Below are 6,000 nucleotides of genomic sequence, written 5' to 3' on the forward strand. Positions count from 1 at the left end.
TAAGCTGGCATTACAACCCTGGAAAAAAACTATACAACACTAAACGAGCTACTACGACTAAATAAACTAAGCAAAATAAAAGGATAAAAGAGTTTGAGTCACAAGACAATATCCGGGTTACAACCCTGAAAATAACCCGGACAACAGAAATGACAACAAAATAAACCACCAAGACTCCTCCCCAGCTAGCCAAGAGATGGAGCGTCTTTCCAATTACCAAGCACGACATCTTAGCCACTGAGTTCCGCATCAACATTTCTAGGACCTTCACAAGTCTCCATCACATTGACTTTAGCAAATTGCGTTTGGGTCCCTTTTGCCAGCTCGTTCCTAAGATCAACCTCTGATAGCGTTGAAAGCTTCGCAGCACGTGGACCTCCGAGGATCTCAGAAGAATTCTCATATTCCTTTTCAAAACAAATCATACCCATCATATACGTCTCATTATGAACAAGTGATGGACTTTGGCTAGTGTCTACTGCATCTGGATTTTGCACGACAATGTCACCTACATCAATAAGCTTCTGAATTGCTTTTTTCAGATGCCAACACTTTTCTGTGCTGTGACCCGGGGCATCAGAGCAATATGCGCACCTTTGAGAATAATCAAAATTTTTTGGAAGAGGGTTCGGCATTTTTATCTGAATCGGCTTCAACATGTCCAATTGCCTCAACCTTTGGAACAAGCTGGCATATGATTCTCCAATGGGAGTGAGAGTCTTTTCCTTTTGCTTTTGCCTTTTTATCTTATACTCTGGCCTCGGTTGGAATCTTTTGTGGGTAGGTGGTTGATATACTTGAGGGGGCGGGTAAGACATTTGTAGAAGGGGTGCGGGCCATCGCAGGCCTTGTGGATGTAGAGCATATGGTGGTGCATTATGGACGGAGTATTGAGAAAGTGATGTATGACTTTGGGGGTTTTATATCCTTGGGGTCGATATCGAGGCTGAAAGCATTAAGCAGGAATGCCCACTGGATCCTGTCATTGGCGCGGCTCAACAACATCTTTTCTATTTCTCTTTCTTCCATCCAAACTTACTGAGATGTTCTGATTGTCTTTTGTAGTGTCTTTCAATGCAGAATGACTCATGATTTTGCCTAATTTTATTCCCCCTTCTACCATCTCCCCTATTTTTACCACATCATTGAAAGGTTTACCCAAGGCCGGGATCAAATGGCTGAAGTAGGTGGGCCTCTGGGCTTGTAGGAAAAACTCAACCATTTCTTCTTCACCAATCGAGGGATTGACTCGAGCAGCTGGTTCCCTCCATCTGAGCCCAAACTCCCTAAAGCTTTCCTCCGGTTTCTTTTCTATCTTGGATAGGGAGGAGCGGTCTGGGATAATGTCTAGATTATATTGAAAGTGTCGAACAAAATCCTGAGCCATGTCATCCCATGCATGTCACTTCTTGACATCTTGACGAGTATACCATTGCAAGGCTGCCCCAGTCAAGCTCTCACTGAAATATGCCATCAACAAATTATCTTTCCCGCCAACACTTCTCATTTCACTGCAGTAACCTCTCAGATGGGCTACTGGATTTCCACGTCCATCATATAAATTAAGCTTTGACATTTTAGACCCTTTCAGCTTTCTGGATAGCTCATCTTGCCCTTCTTTTCATGTGAACTTTTCACTTTCAACATGAGGCTCATTCTGAAGGCTCTGTGTAACAACTCGGGCCCACACTGTGCATATATTGTCCGCTTTGGGTTCCACCTGCATGGTTTTGTTCTCCCCCAGTCCCGCCTATGCACATGTAAGTCCAAGTCTTACTAATATAGCCCAGGACTTCCCCTCTCTTTTCCGATGTGGGATTCCTGCGAGCTACAGTCCCACTGCACTCACCCCACCAACAGGAAACAACGTCCTCGTTGTGGGTACCCACCCATCGTACTAGGTGAGTGTTGGCTGATACCAACTGTAATGACCCAGGCCTACACTGTGCATATATTATCCTCTTTGGGTCCCACCCATACGGTTTTGTTCTCCCCCAGTCCCACTAGGGAAATGGTCTATGCACATGTAAGTCCAAGTCTTACTAATATAGCCTAGGACTTCCCTTCTCTTTTCCGATGTGTGATTCCAGCGAACTACAGTCCCACTGCACTCACGACCCAAATTCCACTAAGGGTCATGATGGTGCCAGACACCGCTGTCAGGCAAGCCAACCAAAATACTTAATTAAATTCTCGCTTTAGTAATTTTGAAAACTATGATTTTCCTTCAATTTTACCAGTAAAAATAATCGTTTAAAATAAAATATGAATGTTAAGAAGTTAATATAAGATACCCCATAATCATCCTAAAAACCGGTGTGACAAGTGCATGAGCATTTACTAGGGAATGAAATAAAATACAGTAACTGTCCGGAATAAAAAGTGGACAGAAATAAAAAACACAGTAAAATACTCTGAAGGGGACTCTGCTGGCTTCGGGTCATCTCAATAAATTCCGCTCACCTAAGTCTCCGTATCAACCATGCCGCTATGCCACTAAGCCACGAGCCACATATGAACTTGTGCAACAAAAATGCACAGCAAGTGTAGTATGAGTACGAAAACAACGTGTACCCAATGAGTATCCCGTCTAATCTCGAAGAAGTAGAGACGATAGGTCGACTTTGACACTTACTAATGGTCCAATGATAATATAGTAAAAGTGTGAGGAACTCATGGATTTCATAAAGTAAAATTTAACTTATAAAGCCGGAAAGCAGGTAAACAACTTCTAAAATAACAAAGAATTTCCAAGGATTTACTTTTCATTCTCTTTATCAATTTATCTCTGGCCAGGAAGAGCAATTATCAACATTTAAAACTCTCGGGCAAGCAATACAAGCATGCGAATATCATGCTGAGGTCGTACGGCCCGATCCAACATAAATGAAAAATGTGCACTGCCGAGGGTCGAACAACGTGAACCATAGATGCATCTATTACCCTGCTCGCGAATCATACATGCGACACGGTCAAATTTAAATAAACAATCACCCTACTCGTGAATCAGACATACGACGCGGGTACACATAGAATATATGCTCAAACAGCCAATTAAGAATTATCGGGGAATGTTTATCAAAATAAAAGCCAATTCTCTTTTAGCGATTTAAGAAAATGAAGTTTAATCCTTTTTGAAATTCATTTACCGATTCTATAGGATTTAAGCAATTCAACTGCCAACAAGATTAAAGATATTCCAAGTATAGCATGCTTTTGGGCCCTAGACTACCTGGACTTACATATAATAGTAGCTACGCACGGACTCTCATCACCCTGTGCGTAGTAGCCCCCACAAATAGAAGCACATAACCAATTATTTTACCTACGGGGACAATTACCTCTTACAAGGTTAGAAAGGAGACTCACCTCGCTCCGAGGTTCCATAACTAGCTTTCAAGCCCTTCCACGACTCAAATCAATGCGCAACGCTCCAAAACTAGCCAAGAAATGAGAAAATTCATAAATATAGGCTCTAATACTAGCAACAATTCAATTTAGATAAATTCCTAACTCCGCTCGAAGAGTTGGCAAAATCGCCCTCTGGCCCACGAGCCCGGATTCCAAAAAATCACAAAATACGACAACCTATTCCGATACGAGTTCAACCATACCAATTTTATCAAATTCCGATAATGAATCGACCTCCAAATCTAAAATTTTCGTTTTTGAAAAGATTACAAATTTTCTCCAATTTCTTCCATTTGATTCACTAATACTTGATGAACATAACCATCAAATCATTAAATATATTCGCTTTTGGATATAGAACACTTACCCCAATCCATATGGTGAAAATCGCTTTAATCCGAGCTCCATAGCTACAATAATGAGTAAATATCTCGGACAGCTCGATTTATACACTGTCCAGCATTTTCGCACCTACGATTACTGTTCACGCAGGTGCGTAGTTCACACATGTGCGGTTACTGTTCACGCAGGTGCAGTACTGTTCATGCACCTACGAAAAACACAGCAGCTGCCTAGAAATTTCAGCAGCTTTTAATTTCAATAAAAATGCTCTAACTCCATCATACGAACTCGGAATTCGACGATTCTTTTTCCTATGAGCCACAAATAATAATACGAACCTATTTCTTCAATCAAATCTCAATTCGGAGCTGACTTACTTAATGTGATACCAATTTCGCTTGTTAAACAATTAACTTATGTTTTGCGCTATAAACTCAATCGCGACTTGATAAAATTAAACCAAACTTTCCAGATCACTCCTATAATTAATTATCAAAATCCCGGAAGTTTCAAAATTGAGTTTCGATCTCTAGAACTTAAAATGGACATTTGGATCATTATATGTTTATGCTCAAAACGCCAAACTCTTCCAAAAACTCCTCCAAAACTCATCCGAGCCCCATGGGATCCCAACCAAGTATACTAACAAGTCCCATAACATGACACGAACATAGTCGATGCCTCAAATTACATTCAACAACACTAAAACATGAATCGCACTCCAATTCAAGCTTAATGAACTTTAGAATTTCAAACATCTACATTCGATGTCGAAACCTATTAGATCACGTCCGATTGACCTAAAATTTTGTATACAAGTCGCATTCGACATTACAGACCTACTCCAACTTCCGGAATTGGATTCCGACCCCGATATAAAAAAGTCCACTTCCGGTCAAACTCCTTAAAAACCTTCAAATTTCTATCTTTAGTCAAATGACTCCAAAATGACCCTCGGACCTATGAATTCACTTCTGATCGCGCTTCCAACACCAGAATCACCATACACAGCTATTCCTAGACTCAGAATCCCAAGAAACATCAATAACACTGAAATGTACTTCAACCCAAACTTATGAGATTCTTCCAAAATGCTAACTTCCACAATAGGCGCCAAAACGTTCTCGTGTCTTCCAAAACCCAGTCTGGACATACTCCCAAGTCCGAAATCATCATACGAACCTACTGAACATTTGAATCCCAATTCTGAGGTCGTTTACTCAAAAATCCAACCTTAGTCAATTCTTTCAACTTAAAGCTTCCGAAATGAGAATTCTTTTTCTAAATCAGCTCTGAACTTTCCGGGATTCAATTCTGACTGCGTGCACAAGTCATAATACCTGAAGTGAAGCTGCTGATGGCCTCAAACTACTGAACGACGCGCTAGAGCTCAAAACAACCGGTCGGGTCATTACATTCTCTCCCACTTAAATATACGTTCGTCCTCGAACGTGCTACGAACTGTGTTGGAGTTGCCCGAAATCACTATTTAACACCTCGAGCACCTACCCGTGCTACCACAACTTAGCTGGGCACCTTAGCTCGATCAATCTGAAGATATCCTTTTTCACTTAAGAAAATAAGCCTTAGAGCCCAATTCCAACATCCGAAATTCTCTGTCAGGCATGTTCCAGCATATGCCCACCGTATCAATAATTACACGCCGCACCAAAACATGATTGCATACCTTAGCTGAATTCAGACCTTGCACCACTTTACTCACATGACCACAATAACATTCTCTGATCAAATTATTCGAAATTCCACGAATCTGATAATCTCATTGCACCTCATGACATACATAGGTCTTGCTCTAACTCTTACAATATCGCCACGACGGAAGAGATGTGTAAAAGTTCATAACCAACTGCTGAATCTACAAATCATTGGGTCTATACTCCTGACAAGAACCATCACCTTATTTTGAACCAAATAATGGTCTTAGCTCCTTAATATACTTCATATAATCAGATTGCACTGATCCTAAATCCAATGATCTCATCTCACTCGGTACGAACTGCTCAGGCAATAAGCCACCCAAACATGACCAAAAGTCTCATATGATGCCACAATGCGCCAATGGCTACCAACTCGAATGCGATACAAAAGGAAAATAAACTCTGAAGAGGAAATCCAATTACCCCACCGCGAATCATACATGCGACGCGGGCACACAACTAATATGAGTTTTTCTTAGAAAGATAAGAAACAGAACACATAAAAACAGATATAGGAATCTGTAATCTA

The sequence above is a fragment of the Nicotiana tabacum genome, chromosome 10, assembly GCF_000715075.1.
Source record: "Nicotiana tabacum cultivar K326 chromosome 10, ASM71507v2, whole genome shotgun sequence".
Lineage (NCBI taxonomy): Eukaryota > Viridiplantae > Streptophyta > Magnoliopsida > Solanales > Solanaceae > Nicotiana > Nicotiana tabacum.